The 17,341-nt window shown below is 36.5% G+C and overlaps 1 long non-coding RNA gene across 3 annotated transcripts in view; it reads right to left on the bottom strand.

The window, feature by feature from the left end:
* Window positions 1–16,777, bottom strand: part of LOC139362216 (uncharacterized) — a 69,037-nt gene extending 52,260 nt beyond the window's left edge. For 2 of the 3 annotated variants that reach the window (XR_011620611.1, XR_011620612.1), the window contains exon 1: window positions 16,673–16,770. This is a non-coding gene — a long non-coding RNA (uncharacterized lncRNA). Of the gene's footprint in view, window positions 1–16,672 lie in introns of all 3 variants that reach the window. The other variant, XR_011620613.1, reaches the window with a different exon arrangement.
* Window positions 16,778–17,341: the final 564 nt, after the last annotated feature.

The following is a 17,341-nucleotide window of genomic DNA, read 5'->3' as shown; positions in this document are numbered from 1 at the left end:
AGTGATATAAATGACATAAAGGAAACCTGAAAGTCATCATTGATATAACCTTGCAAGTGAGGTGGAGTAAATATGTAGGCCAGAGTGAAAGCACTGAATAATCTGATGCATTGCTTTTGGACAAAATCTGTGGAACTAATGGCATTAAGAATAAACAGCAAAGTCCTAGTTCAAAATATGCCTAGCATCTAACAGAATTTAACATATACTAATTCTCAGAGTATTGAACTTAGCTAAATTTCAAGGTTCTGCTCTATTCACCAAAATTCTTTGCCAGAGGAGAAAAATACTGCCATAGCAGAGCTTTTTAACATGCAGAATATATTTCCCAAAGCCTCTTTTCTCTGTAGAATATTACAGCCATCCTCACTCTTCATTTTCACTTTGTCCTCCTGCCATACCTGATAGATCCTAACCTGAGATAAACCCAACAGTCTGTCTTCTCAGTGCCTGCACTCCAGTAGCTGAGACCCTCAAGAGCGAATCACATCGCCAGGTTGACTGATAGCACTTTCAATTTGTCATGACAGGTCTCAACTGGGCTCTAGACATCCCTTATGATCTTATTACATTATTCCAATCATTCTGCCCTTCCTTCATACTCCTTAGAAGACCCACCCCACCCATGTCCCCTGGCCTATCAGTGAATGGCCTTAGTGAAATATGCTTGTAGATAAGACTGTGAGCTCCAGAAGCAAATTATCTGGGTTTTATAAATGTTCCGGCAACTTTTATAAATGTAACTTTAGGCATAGTTTATGTATATATAATTTCTTTTATTTTAGATTCAGGGAGTACATGTGCATGTTTGTTATATGGGTATATAGCATGACGCTGAAGCTTGGGGTATGATTAATACTATCACCCAGGTAGTGAACATAGTTCTCAATAGTTTTCAACACTTGTGCCTGCTCCCTGTCTCCCTCATAGTAGTTTCCAGTGTCTATTGTTGCCATCTCTCTGTCCATGGGTATTCAGTGTTTACCTCCCACTTATAAGTAAGAACATATAGTATTTGGTTTTCTGTTCCTGCACTAATTTGCTTAGGATAATGGCCTCCAGTTGCATCCATGTTGCTGCAAAGGACATGTTTTTGTTCTTTTATATGACTGCATAGTATTCCGTGGTATATATGAACCAACAATTTTTTAATCCAATCCACCGTTAATGGGAACCTAGGTTGATTCCATGTCTTTGCTATTGTGAATAGTGCTGATACATACAAGTGCATGTGCGTTTTTGGTAGAAGGGTTTATTTTCTTTTGGATATATATACCCAGTAATGGAATTTCTGGGTCAAATGGTAGTTATAAGTTCTTTGAGAAATCTCCAAACCGCTTTCCACAGTGGCTATACTAATTTACATTCCCACCAACAATATCTAAGATTCCCTGTTCTCCACGGTCTTACTCACCAGCATCTATTATTTTTTGACTTTTTAGTAATATACATTTTAACTGGTGTGAGACAGTAACTCATTGTGGTTTGGATTTGCATTTCTCTGATGATTAGTGATGTTGAGCATTTTTCATATATTTGTTGTTCATATGTCTTCTTTTGAAAAGTGTCCATGCTTTTATCTGCTTTTTTTTTTTTTTTTTTTTGCTTGTTGAATTACATTTATTATAGATTCTGGGTATTAGGCCTTTGTTGGATGCATAGTTTGCAAATACTTTCCCTCATTCTTTAGGTTGTCTGTTTACTCTGTTGATAGCTTCTTTTTGCTGTGCTGAAGCGCTTTAACTTAATTAGGCCTCATTTGTCAGTTTTTGGTTTTGCTGCAATTGCTTTTGAGAACTTGGTCATAAATTATTTCCCAAGGCCCAGGTGCAGAATGGTGTTTCCTAGGTTTTCTTCTAGGATTCTTATAATTTCAGGCCTTACATTTAAATCTTAAATCCATCTTGAGTTAATCTTGGTATACAGAGAAAGGCAGGGGTATAACTTCATTCTTCTGCATACCACTAGCCAGCTATCTCAGCACTATTTACTGAATAGGGAGTCCTTTTCCCGTTACTTGTTTTTGTTGGCTTTGTTGGAGATCAGATGGCGATAGGCATGCAGCTTTATTTCTGGGTCCTCTACTCTGTTCCACTGGTCTATGTGTCTGTATTTGTACTACTACCATGTTATTTTGGTTACTGTAGCCTTAGAGTATGGTTTCAAGTCAGGTAATGTGAAGGCATACATTTCACAGTTCTGTGCCTCTGTGTCTTATTGGTAAAATAGAGAAAATAGTAGCTCCTGTCTCATAAAGTTAGTGTAAATAGTAAATGAGTCATAAGTATGTAAATCTTCTAAAATAATACTTGCAATCAAGAAAAGTTTACTATTACCTGTATTCTAATTATATTTTCACAGGAAAAATAGAAGCCACCAGGTAGAAATTCCCTTAACTGTCTAACCCCATACCAACAAATCCATCTTCACCTAACTTTCCTTCTTCCCATCCTTTATATTATACATCTCTTGGGGAAAAGTCCACCTCTTCACTTGTGCTCTAGAGCAGAAGTTGGCAAACTATGATCCAGGGACCAAATCCCACCTGTTTATGCATGGCCCTAGAGCTAAGAATGACTTTGATATCTCTAAATACTTCAAGAAAATTCAAAAGAAGAATGATATTTTTTGACACATAAAAATGATATGAAATTCAAAGTTCATTATCTACAAATAAAGTTTTACTGGAACATAGTTACACTGGTTCCTTCACATGCTGTCTGTGGCTGCTCTATGGCAGAATTGAGTCATGGAGACAGACACTGTATGGACTGCTGAGTTTAAGATATTTACTTATCTGGCCCTTTAAGGAAAAACTACGCTGACCCGTGACCTAGAGCCCATTCCTCCCCACCATGGCTCAACCACTTCTTGTCTACTGGATCTTCTCTATAAGCATTCAAAGACGCCCAAATTTGTCCAATCCTAAAATAAAACAAAACAAAAGCTCCATTCCACAACTCGTTCAATGTCTTTCACATCCCCACCAGTCAGAATCATACATACCTCTTGAATAAATTCCTTCCCTTTCTATTCACTATTCAACCTACGACTAGCTAGTTTCCACTCGCTAAACCAAAAACCCTCTTGCTAAGGTTACAAATAATTTCTATATTTCTCATGTTCAGAAATCATTTTACTTGAAGCTCTTTGCAGCATGCAACATTGGCCATCTTTTCTTTTGGTTTCTCTGACATGACACTTCTTGGATTTCTCATCTTCTTACCTCCTTCACCACCTACTCCATAGCTTATGTCAGAAATGTCACGTATCCAATTACCAAGTCTAATGACTCTTCATCCTAAATATGTTTCAGTATATCCACTTTTCCTCATGACTACTGATATCACCCTAGAGCAAAAAACATTCTTCTACCTAGATATCTCAAATCTCTTTTTTATTCCTGATCATTTATTTCTCCACGAAGCATCCAGCAGTGAGCCTATTAGGCAGGTGCAAAAGTAATTGCGGTTTTTGCCATTAAAAGATAAAATCTTATCATGTAGTTCTCCTTAAAATCATTCAATAGCTGTCCATTGCTGTTAGATTGAAGAGTGTTTCTTCTTACACTGATTTTTACTTTATTATAAAAAGTCAAAAATATTTAAGTAGAGAGAATATTATATAGAGCTCCAAATATTCATCACCTAGTCTTAATACTTATTATCATTTTACGATATTCTTCATCTGCTTTCTGTTTGCTTTATTACTTTTTATTGTGGTATAATACATATAACATAAAATTTACCATTTTAATCATCTTTAAATGTACAGTTCTGAAGCATTATGAACTGCCATGCAACCATCACCACCATCTATCTCCTAAAGACTGCATTCTTTGCATTATTTTTACGTAAGTCCCTGCCTGAATGATTCCCTGCCATGAACTGCTCTCTTGGACACAGGTGTATCCCCAGAGCCTACCATGCTGATAAGAATCACATAATTATTCAATCAATATCAGTTAAAAAGTTGAGTGAGGCCTTCGGGTCACTTCTTAAATATCACCAGTGGTTGTAAAGATCAAGTTAAATAATTTATGAAAATCTTTTTTGTAATCTTCAATCCTGGTATACATCATGATATTATTATTGAAGAAACTAGGCATAAGCAAATGAAAATAAAGTATATTTGAGATGACCAGGAAGCACATATTAAATTGCCATATTGCATGCTATGTATTAATGCATCCCAAAGTGAAATTCTTCAAATGCTAGCTTATGAAATAGTTTAAAAAAGAAACTTTTTACTTAAATTAATAAATTCGGGAACTGCTTCAAATAATTGTTCCCCTCTCCTTTGTGGATATGCAATTTACACTGTTGTATGGGGCATTAAAAATTAAAATTCAACTTTTTTAACCAAGAATTTTATCAACTTATTCTTTTGACCAGAGAACTTTTTTCAAATTTTTTGTTAATTACTCACATGAATTAGTTTTTTAGAGTCTAGTATGGTAAAACCTGGGGTTCTACCCCAGATTCCTTCTAGAGATACTATATTAGCAAGAGCAAGATTATTATACATTCAAGAATGTTTCAGGTACAAGTTGGAATGTGAGTTGGGCAGTTAAGAAAATAAAAGTTAGATATGCAAGGGAAAAGGCATTTCAAAGATTGGTATTAAAATAATACTTGGCCAGGTGTGGTGGCTCACGCCTGTAATCCCAGCACTTTGGGAGGCCGAGGCGGGCAGATGGTGAGGTCAGGAAATCGAGACTATCCTGGCCAACATGGTGAAACCCCATCTCTACTAAAAATACAAAAATTAGCCAAGTGTAGTGGCACATGCCTATAGTCCCAGCTACTCAGGAGGCTGAGGCAGGAGAATCGCTTGAACCCAGGAGGTGGAGGTTGCAGTGAGCCGAGATCATGTCACTGCACTCCAGCCTGGTGACAGAGTGAGACTCTGTCTCAAAAAAAAAAAAAAAAAAAAAAAAAAAAAAAAAAAAAAAAAACCCATAGTCACAGAAACAGAATTAATTTAGAATTATTCCAATAGTTGCACCAACATGTTTTTGTAGTCTTTTGTTTCACATGCCCTGTAAGGTAGCATGAATACAGTATTACTTAACACAACAGTCATGCATTGAGCAATTCCTTGGAGAAAGAAAATAAATTCCTTCATAAATATGAGTGTTTATGGAACTAAGCTACTGGGACTAAAAGATATCACTGCATACTAATGCAATTCCAAGAGTAATATACTCTAAAAAGAAAAAGGTAAAATGTTATCATTCACTGAGAACTTAATATGCCTCACAGAATAAGATAGATTGACTGAATAAATAGCCCTGATTTTTAAAGTCTCACTGTAACCAAGCTTTTGCCGTCTAACCTTGTAGTGTCTATGTGAATACATGCCAAGTCATGTAACAGTTTGCATAATGAAGCGTCAGCAGATGTGATGGAAACAGAAGTAAATAAAATATTTGCACCTTGCTGCTTGCTCTCTTGTACCTCAGCCTTTACCAGGGAGAACAAACCCAGCTAACCTGCTAGAGGATGACAGACATGTCAACCAGAGCTGATGTCCCAGTCATCCAAGCCAAGGCCATTCTACCTAAGCCCGCAGCTAATTCACCTCCAGAAATGTGAGCAAGTCTAGCCGAGATCAGATAAGCCAAGCTCAGAGAGACAATTTAGCACAAACTATCAAAAGCTTTAAAAGATGTCTTTGTCTATGGTAAGAATTCCTCATTTAAGAATCTACCTTATTGGGAAAAAATACAGTCAAAGATTTTATAGAAAAAAAAATTTCAGTGTTATTTATAATTGTGAAAAAATTGTATTATCCTAAAATTTTTGAGGTAGGTTATTAATTATATTAAGTGTGGTTATGCAAACAATGCTACACTTTTAAAATGAAACGCACCCTTGATCAAGGTAGAGTAACAGGGAGTGGAGTGATTCTCCCAACAGGAGCAATTTAAAAAAAAAACAGAAAAAAACGATAGAAAACAATGTTTTTTATGACATTAGACATCTGAAAATGAAGGACACTATGCAAGATGGCATAGTGATAGAGTGCTATGATTACCCAGCTAACTGCCTGGAGAGAGTTTCCAGGTCATGGCATAAGGACAGGAAAACCCATTTAGCATTCCATGGCCTCACTGAAGGCCGTGTGCTCTGCCCACAAGGAGGTTGAAGTGGCTAGAGTCCACAGTAAGAATATCAAAGAAGAGAAAGCTGCACAGAGAGTTAACTGTATAGATCTCCTCAAGTCTTTAGGTGAGCATCAATCAGCACAGGTGTGAAGAAACTACACAAGGCCGAGGAAAGAACAGCCTAATAGAACAATACAATAGAACAATACATGGAGTTGACACGGTGCTGAGAATAGACCCAATTCTCACAGCCACAGTAAAAATCTCCATAAATCATAGACCATGGTGTAGAGTACACAGAAGGGTACTGCCTCGTAGGAAGGAAATGTTAGTTACAGAACGATTTGTGCTCTGGTCATACCTAACAACACTCAAAAGCAAGACCTCAAAAATCAAAATGTGTTCACTTATAACTAAACTGTATCTCAGAACAAAAAACCAAAAAAAAAAAATCATAAATACAAAAATGTCAAGCATCTGATAATGTAAAACTTTACAATTTCTCACATCTAATCAAAAGTCACTAACCAGGCAAATAAATGCCCATAATGAAGACAAAAAGGAATCCACCAAAACTGATGGATTACATATATTACATAATTAATAGAAAAGGACATTAAAGTAGTTATTATCATGCATTCTATAAGTTCAGGAATCTAGAGGAAAGATTAAATATTAAAAGTATTTTTTGACCGGGCACGGTGGCTCACACCTGTAATCCCAGCACTTTGGGAGGCCAAGGTGGGCAGATCACGAGGTCAGGAGATCAAGATCATCCTGGCTAACACGGTGAAACCCCGTCTCTTCTAAAAATACAAAAAATTAGCTGGGCGTGGTGGCGGGCGCCTGTATTCCCAGCTACTGGGGAGGCTGAGGCAGGAGAATCACATGAACCCAGGAGGTGGAGCTTGCAATGAGCCGAGATCATGCCACTGCAGTCCAGCCTGGGCAACAGAGCGAGACTCCGTCTCAAGAAAGAAAAAAAAAAAGTATTTTGTAAGGCTCAAATCAAACCTCTAGAGATTATACCACAATATCTGATATCAGAGCTAAAATGGATGGGATTCTTAGCAGATTAGACATTCAAACACAAACGGTAATTGCAGACCCCAAAAGAAAAGAAAGAGGGTGGTAAATTTTTAAAAGAAATAATGGCTTAATTTTTTTTAATTAGAGGAAAAGTATAAACCCAAAGACACAAGAAAATCAATGAACCCCAAACACAAGATACAAGAATAAAATTCAAAGGAAGCACATTATAATTTAACTGCTTAAAACTAAATAAATAAAGGGAAAAATGTAAAAAACAGCTGGGGGAAATAAAAGACAATGCCCAGAGGAATAAAGGACATATGATAGTACATTCCTGTTGAGAAATAATGAAAGCCGGAATACAGTGGAATGAGCTCTGTAGTGTACTGCAAGAAAATAAAAAGACAACTATCAATCTAGAATTCTAAACTTAGAGACACTCTTTCAGAAACAAAGGGAAAAAGCAAAATATTTTTAAGCATTAAAAAAAAGCTGAAGGATTTCAACATCAACATACCTCTACTAGAAAAAGTATTAAAGAAAATCCCTACGGCAGAAGGAAAATGGCACCAAATGAAGATATAAATCTACACAAATAAAAGAAGAGCACAAGAAATGGTAACTATTAAATTCCATTGCAAACTATAAAAAAATTCGCATTTAAATATATTTACAAGACAACTATGTGTTTAATGCAAAGGCCATAGCACAATATTTTAAGGTATATAACATACATGCAAGTAAAATATATGCTAACAATAGCACGAGGCCTAGAGATGAGAAGATAAAGGGAAATATTTTCTTGTAAGGTCTTATACAATACATGAAGTGACATACTTGAAGAGAGACTATGATATATTCAGATGAATACTGTAAACCCTAAACAGAAGCATGAAAATAACACAACAAATTGTTATAGCTAGAAAACCAAAGCAGACAAAATGGAATCATAAAGTCTAGTCAATTTATGCAAAAGTAATCAGGAACAGAAGGAAAAGGGAAAAAACAGATGAGACAAATAGAAAACAAATAACAAATTAGTAGGTGTTAACATGACTTTATCAATAATTACATCAAATGTAGATGATGTTAACCATGGATTGACAAATTTTTTCTTTATAGGATCAGACAGTCAATATTTTAGGCTTTGAGGCCATATGGTATCTGTCACAACCACTTAACTCAGTCATTGGAGAGCGAAAGCAGCTGTAAACATTACATTAAAAAAATGAGCATGATGACCATGACTGTGTTTCGATCAAATTTTATTTACAAAAATATGTGGTAAGCTGTTGTTTGCTGATCTCCGATCTAAACATATTCATTCAGAGGCAGAGCCAGTCAGATTAGACATAAAGCAAGGCCCAATTTGATGTTGTCTACAAGACTCCACCTTGTACTTAAAAATGCCAATAGGTAAAAGTTAAAAAGGGGGAAATATATAATACATTAACACTAGTCAAAAGAAAGCTAGGCAGGCTCTATTAACACCTAAAAGAATAGCTTTTAGGATAAAGAATGTGACCAGGTGTAAAGACAGTCATTTCATAATGATAACAGGGTCAATCCAGGTAACATAACAATCCTAAACATCTAGGCACGAAATAAACAAACTTCTAAATACATGAGGCAAAAATACCATTTATACCATTACAATCAGATTTTTCAATATTCTCACTGAAAAATAGATAGAACAAGTAGAAAAATGACTAAGGATGCACCAACTAGTCCTTAATGCCATTTATAATGCACTCTAACAACAGCAGAATATACTTTCAAGTGCATACAGAACATTTACCAATTTCTATCATAATTTATTTTAGACCATCAATTAAGTCTTGATAAGTTACAAATTATTCATTTCATACAAGGTATGTTCTTTTATCACAAAGGAATTAGAGATCAATAACAAAAAAAATCTGAAAAATCTCCCCCCAATATTTGGAAACTAAACATTACACTTCTAAATAGCATAATGACTCAAAGAGGCAATTATGAGGAAAATTAGAAAGTATTTTGAACTATTTAAAAATATAAATACCAATCGCTTCTCGGCCTTTTCGCTAAGATCAAGTGAAAAATATAAATACCAAATATCCAAATGTGGGGATGCTGCTAATGCAATATTTACAGAGATTCAGGACACTGGACACTTGAATTAGGGGGAAAAAAGAAATCTCTCCAATCAGTGACCTCAGCTTAGGAACTACAAAAATGAGCAAATTAAAACTAAAGTAAGCAGAAGACAGAAAATAAAGATTAGAGCATAAATCAATGAAATTTTAAACATAGAGAAACCAATAAAAAACTAGTTCTATAGTCATTATAATCATTAAAAGTAATAAAACACTAACCAGACTGATAAAGATAAAAAGAAATAATACAAGCGTTACCAATTTCATGAATGAAAGAAGTCACATCAATAGAGATTTTACATATATTAAAAGCATAGTAATAGAATATCATGGGCAACTTTAAGCCAATAAATTATACAATATAGATGAAATGGATGTATTTCTTGAAAGACAAAAATAACAAAAGCATAACAAAAAATAATTGCATAGCCTGATTAGTCATATATCTATTAAAGATATTCAATTTGCATTTAAAATACTTGTTACAAAGAAAACTCCAGGCCCAGATGCCCTCACTGGACATCTACCAAACATTTAAGTATGAAATAATGTAACTTATACACAAATGTTTCCAAAAATTTCAAGAGGAAGGAATATTTCCCAACTCATTCTGAGGTCCCCATTATTCTGATACCAAAATAGATAAAAGACATTACAAGAAAACCACAGACCAATATCCCTTATGAACATGGATGCAAAAAATTGTTAACAAAGTTTAGCAAACTGAATCCAGTAATATATAAAGAGGACAATACATCATGACCACATGAGGTTTGTCCCAGTAATACTCAATTCATTTAACATTCAAAGCCCAGTCAATGTAACTCACAGAGACAAAACAATCAATCTTTATGATTGCCTTAATACACGCAGAAAAAGCATTTCACAAAATCCAACATCCGCTCCCGATAAAAGCTCTCAGAAAACTAGAAATAGTAGAGTACTAAATCAACCTGATAAAGGGCACTTATAATAAAACCTACAGCTGATACCATACTTAACGGTGAAAAACTGATTGTCCTGATTGTCCCACAATCAGGAACAAACCCAAATATTCACTCTCATGACTTCTATTCAACATTGCACTGAAGGCTCTATCCATTACCATAAGTCAAGAAAAGTAAAATATAAACGCCAACCAGACTGGAAAAGACAAAGTAAAGGTTTATTTGTACATGATGTAATTGTCTATGTAGAAAACAAAATAAGATCTACAAAAAGCTATTAAAACTAATAAGTATTTTTCATAAGGTTGTAAATTATAAGATCAATATATATGAGCTTTATTTTTAACATCAGTAATGAAAAATCAGAAATTGAAACCAACAAAACACACCATTTAAAATAGCATTAAAAATAATGAAACTCTTACAGATAAACCTGACAAAAGAGATTTAAGACCTACACACTGAAATTATAAAATATAGCTGAGAGAAATTAAAGAATTCCTAACTGTATTAAGAACTATATCATGTTCATAGATCATCCAGCACAATATTAAGATGTCAATTCTTCCCAAAATGATCTGTTGATTCAACACAATTACAATCAAAATTTCAATAGGCATCCTTATTTTAATTGACAGGATGACTCTAAATTTATACAAAAATGCATAAGAGAGAATATCTAAAACAACTTTAAAAACCAAAAACAAATTTGAAAGACTTATGCTATACAATTCCAAGACACAATATAAAGATATGGTAATCAAGGCATTAGTGAAAGTATAGGCATGCAGGCCAATGGCACAGAATAAAGAACCCAGAAATAGACTCATACACATACAGCCAACTGAACTTTGACAAAACTGCAAAGGCTATTAACACACTCTTTTCAGCAAATAGTGCTGAGATTTATTAGTTACACTTGTCTCTGGTAATTGTATTATATTTTGCCAATAAAAGTACAGTGCTTCAGCAGAAGAAACGGCCTTAATGAAACTTGGCAAATAAATACTGTCCAGCTGACTTCACGTTACCACATCCGTTTCTCTATACCCAAACATAAAGCCCAAGGACCTGTCTAATAACATAGACATGAAAGAGAAGAAATATTTTATAGCTCTTCAAATTCTTATCAAAGATGCAACACAGACTCAACTCTGTGCTTTGGGATTTGAAGGATGAAATAATTGCATGAAGTATAGTCCCTTCCTTCCACGAATTTGCAATTAAGTCAGTGAGAGAGAATCAACACAAGTGGGGTGATGGATATGAGTGTGTAGAAGTATGTGATCAAGGGTTACATTGTATATTGAACACTTGTAAATGTTTTCTTGCATTATTTGTTATCTACTCTGGGATCTAATTGCATTTACTGAATGTTTATTATGTGCCACACACTATGTCAAGGGCTCTAACTGGTTAGTCTTCTGTAACCCGCACAAGAGACCTAAGTTCAATACTGTTATTATTCTCATGATATGCATAATTTGAAGAAGGTGAGCAACCTTGATCTTGCCCAAGATCACCCAACTTTTATGTGGCCAAACTATGTTTTGCTATCAGATCTCATGATCTTGCGTTTTGTTTTTTTTTAGGAAATCTTTAGTGAGAACAATAGAATCACTAAAAAAAAAAAAAAATAGTTTCATAGAGAAGTTGAGGATTGAACTAGCATTTAAAAAGGGGAGGTTTGGGATAAGAAGTGTAGAAAAGAGAAGGAAAAATATAAAGATTTCTGAATGGGAAGGGAGAAAATGGACTGGCTCTCATTGAGAGCCCTCCACTCAGGGCTTTTCTGTATATTTTATCATTAGATCCCCCAACAGCAATCCTCTAAAGTGATTATTACTATTTCTCTCTTACAATTCAAGTAAGCAAGCTGAGGCTCAAAGATCTTATGTAACTTGTTTATAACACTCAGCAGGGTTTTCAATCATAATCTAAGATACATACTGTGTCTATTATATCATACTGCCTCCTAAATTCAATTAGAAATTAAGTGCATGCACATACAAATAATGTGATCTTCATTTTTCTGAATATAATTGTGCTGTCCTGTAGGGCAGCCACAAACTACATGTGGCTTGGAGCTCGAAATGCGGCTAGTCCAAATTTATATGTCCTGTGTGTGTAAAATACACATCAGATTTCAAAAATCTTGGAAGACAAAAAGAATATAAGTATCTCATTAAAATGTCAATATTGATTACATGTTTAAAGATAATATTTTGAGTACGGTGGATTAAAATCTTACTGTTAATTTCATCTACTTCTCTACTTTTACAACTACTGCTAGAAAACTTTCAATTAAATATGTGTATTTATGGCTTACATTACACATCAATTGTAGAGTTTTGAAATATGATATAAACTTTTTTTGTCCTTTCATACAATGTACCTGAAATCCCCAAGATTTCCATCCCTTACCCTCAGAATTAGGATTTACTTCTTACAATGCAAGTTCACTTAAATGCCTGACATGTTAAACTACCATTTGTTTTGAATGAATTTATAAAAAAATTAACCCAGTCAACTGGAAAGGCCCTGAATGAATGGGGCTGAGGCAGGAACAAATTTTGATTCAGGCGGAATCAAGTTCAGTTAGAGAAAGTGGAGAGATGGATGAGTACTGAGCTTGGTGTCACTGGCAACACCAGTTAGCAAACTGCCAGGGAATGAGGGGTTGAAGAAAGTGGGGAAGAAATTACAAAATAAACTCATGGCCAAGCTGACAGTGTCCTGAGGATTGGCCCTAACCATCCACTTTCATGACTCCTTTTCGAGGACTAAATGCGGTTCTGTTCAAGCTATGATCTTAATGTCAAAGATACTCTTTGATCCTTTAACTCTGAGGAAGGCTTCAACACTGCGGTCTGACTAGGGCTTTCTGGCAGCCCCTGCACTCATCAAGTGCCTTTGTTTGCAGTGGGTATTTGGCTTGAGAGAGAGAGAGCTGCAGTGGTCATGCCCTTGGCAAATAATTGCTGAGGATCAGTGAAGCTTGGACTTCAAAGGCATAGTGCTTAGGAGGGGAAACATGGCAGTACCCTCTTATATCAATTATTTTGAAGAAAGTCACCACTATTCCTGATATAGAAATCTCCTTTTCAGCCAGTTTTCAATGAGTTGTTTTTCCCTGATGTGGAAACATTTTGCTGGAAAGAAAAACTTCGTTGGAAGAATTACAGCCATATACTTATATGAGGCAATTTGAGTATTCTTGTGATGGAAGTTTAGAAATTTTGTTTTTTAAAATGTTAAAACATGGAGCAAGTGGTAAAGAAAATGGTGCTATTTTACATGCTTTTGTTTTATGTAATTAAGCATTTAGAGATCCTGGTATGTGGCTTCTCTAACAAGGTAGATTTAAAGGACAAAATGTGATTTTTTAAATGGGGGCTAGCTGAGCGCAGTGGTGAAGCAGCTTCGTTGTCTGGGGTAAACACCAAGGTTCTTGGTCTCACAGCCAAGGAGACAGAGGTTGTGAGCACACACACAGATAGAGTGAGTTTGGAGCAGGAGTTTAACAGGCAAAAGGAAAGAACAGCTCTCTGTTACAGAGAGGGGTCTCCAGCAGGTTGCCAAGTTATAGTAAAAATGTCAGGGGTTTTTTGCACGTTCTGTACTGTATCCCAGAACTTAAAGTAAAATATAAATAAGTAAGTCAGGGTTTTTATAAATGGGCTAGCGAGGAGGGGGCTCATGAGGAGGGGATGTCTTATCCTCCTAGGGTCCCACAGTTTAGTGGGGACCAGGTGTGCTATCTGTACAGAGTAGAGTTTTTTCTATCAGCTCTTATCCCATTCCCTGACCACACAGGCTGACACTTAATCTGTGTTTCTTTTTCCAGCTTATCTGGGAGGGAGAGTTTCTGTGTCTCTTCCCATACATGTTCTTTCAGCTGCAGGCATCCCAAGTCTGCATTTAGCTTCCCTATCTTAGTGCACCTAAAGGGAAAGGAAAGTGCTTATTAAGGCCCACTGTTTTACTGGGGCCTATTGTGTTAAGTGTGAAGTTTGGTGATTACCCAGGAGACTTCCCCTCGACTCCCCAGCCCCCAGCCTTATCTGTACTTTACTGTCTGCTCTTTCAGACTGCTCGTTGTTAGAAGAGAAGTGATTTCTTTGAACTGCATGAGGTTAGAAAGGGAGTTATTTTTGAGCTGCTTTTTGTTAAAAGGAAAGTTTTCTGCTGGGGACTCACTTTATCTTAACTGTCTACCTAAATAATTTACTTCTGCCTCATATAACAGTGGCTCATGTCTGTAATCCCAGCATTTCCGGAGGCCGACGAGGGCGGATCACTTGAGGTCAGGAGTTCAAGACTACCCTGGCCAACTTGGTGAAACATTGTCTCTACTACAAATACAAACATTCGCTGGGCATAGTGGTGCACACCTGTAGTCCCAGCTTCTCCAGAGGCTGAGGCAGGAAAATCACTTAAACCTGGGAAGTGTGGGTTGCAGTGAGACAAGATCACGCCACTGTACTCTGGCCTGGGCGACAGAGCAAGACTCTGTCTCAAAAATAAACGAATAAATAAATAAATAAATGTTTTTAAAAATGAAATAAAATGGGGGCTAGAATCTTTTGAAACACTGTGTTTACATAAATGGCAATATATACATGTTTTATATGTTGTAAAATAAAACGAACTTAACTCTATTAAGTTGTAGGGAAACACTGGAAAAATTGTCGCAGCTCCTTGTTTACTATGTTACCTTGAATCAATTACTTCCTTTACAAACTTTCACTTTCCCTCTGTAAAATGGGGATAATTAAATCTCCCTCCTGGAAGTGGAGTGAGGGAGAAGATTGATCGAGTTACTACACCTACCACCACCTAGGCTAGAAGAGATGGTAACTATCTCAGTGTTGTCCTCCATTCCTAGAGTCAAGGGCATTACCTCCTTCACTCGGGAATCCTCCGTCATTCAAAGCCTTCCTAGCGAATTCACAAGTCCGTTGTTCCAGCCATAGCCATCCCTCTCAGGGAGACCCTGTTGGAATGCCACTCCATCCCTGGTCCTCAAAGGCATTCCTTCGCCTTTTTTGCTTGCATAATAAAAAATTACAATGTTTTCCATCCCAGTTGAGCCACCAGTTTTACTCTTTCAGTGTTTGCCTGTCTAGTGGTCCTTCGTTAAGAAGGAAGTCTTCACTTTGCATTTTAGTCAGTATCTTCGAAGTTTTTTGAAGACTGTGATATGATGGCAGGACCAGAGCTATTCCCTCAACTTCTAACACTGTGGCATTTTGCTTTCCTGCAAAATTATTGAACTACTGATTTCTATTTATTCTACATCACAGAGAGCTTTCAAATGGCAGAATCTTTCAAAACTAGATCTGGCACTGTGAGGAGGTAACAAGCTCCCCATCATTGGAGGTGTTCGGGCAGATGCTGTAAGATAACTTGCTAATTCACCAAGTAAATACTTAAGAGGTTCAACTTTATACATGGGATAGGGTACTAGGAGTAGGAAGGGAACATGACAGATAAGGTTCCTAAGTCAAGGTGCTGCTATCTAGTAGGGGCAACACATATAAAGGCAAATAATCATGCTATGTTTTGCTAAATGTTATAACAGCAGTAATCATTATGTTGCAGAAACACATAGGAATGCAACCAATATCTAGTACAGACTTTCCATAGGAAAAAATATCCAAGTGAGATACGAAGGAAATATGAAGGAAAAATGAGTGGCGGAAACATGTTTAGACAAAATAAATAAATAAATAAATAAATAAATAAGGGCCTGAAAAGTTTCTAAAGCGGAAAGTAAAGCTCCAACACCACCACAAAAATGCCCAGAGAGTATGAAGCAGACAAAAAAATTGAGAGTTGCACAAGATGAACTGGAAAAATAAGCAGGAACATGGGCAATGGAGCTTGAAGAGCCATGCCCACATGTGAAAGAGTCCATTTTACCCAGTTGAAGCCAGAGTCCATTGAACATTTTCAGCAGATCCTGTGCTTGCAAGCCTGATCCCGTGCCTGAGCTCTGAGGCATTGAATAGAAACCTACTGGCCTCCTATTTTAATATCTCCAGTCCAGGGGAGAGCTCTCTAGCAGAAGGACACTGGAATTTCTGACCTGGGGGTATGTGAAGGGAAAAAGAAAGTTGTTCCAGCTGTTCTGAGCTTCTTTCATTCTCATCTCTCTTAAAAAGCCAGAGAGGAAGCTATTTCCCAAGCAACCCTTATAAGGCCCATAGAGGAAAAAGTAGCCCTGACAGCCAGAGGTCTATTTGGTGATGATCAATGAGAAAAAAACATTCCTTCCGGAGGATCTGTTGGCACCTCAAAGATAAATTTTCACCGTTATCAAAAGGGGGGGAGGAGGACGAACATATAATAAAGATACTCTAGCATATTAGTCCATTCTCATACTGCTAATAAAAAACTGCCCGAGACCGAGTAATTTATAAAGGAAAGAGGTTAAACTGACTCACAGTTCAGTATTGCTGTGGAGGTCTCAGGAAACTTACAATCATGGCGGAAGGGGAAGCAAACAGCCTTCGCCACACGGCAGCAGGCGGAAGAAGGAGGAGTGCCTAGTCAAGGGGGAAGCCCCTTATAAAACCGTCAGATCTCGTGAGAACTCACTCACTATCGTGAGAACAGGATTGGGAAAACCACCCCATGATTTATTATCTCCACCTGATCCCTCCCATGATATGTGGGGACTATGGGAATCACAATTCAATATTAAATTTCGGTAGGGACACAGCCAAACCATATCACTCAGGCAAAAATATATATATGTATATTACTGACGTTTACAGGCGCAGCCTAATTCCCTACCACCATCCCATCAGCTGCTATGTAGAAATGGTAGTCCATAACCACAAAGACACAAAAAATTTCTGGTAGAGAAAATGACTGAATTGTTTCTTCTTTAAATAATACCCTCTCCTTAGAACAATAATAGCTAATATTAACTGAGAATTTCCTAACTTTCAGAAGCACTAAATGCTTTGTTTAATCTTCACATGTCTAAGAGTTAGGCATTGTCATTACTCCCATTATTTAGAGAGGAAAACCGTGGCTAACAGGAGTTGAGTAACTCTTGTAACATTATCTAGCTAATAATGATGGAGCTAGGGATCCAGACTTAGAAT

The sequence above is a fragment of the Macaca nemestrina genome, chromosome 3 (assembly GCF_043159975.1).
Source record: "Macaca nemestrina isolate mMacNem1 chromosome 3, mMacNem.hap1, whole genome shotgun sequence".
Lineage (NCBI taxonomy): Eukaryota > Metazoa > Chordata > Mammalia > Primates > Cercopithecidae > Macaca > Macaca nemestrina.
This window is presented reverse-complemented; position numbering and strand designations above follow the sequence as displayed.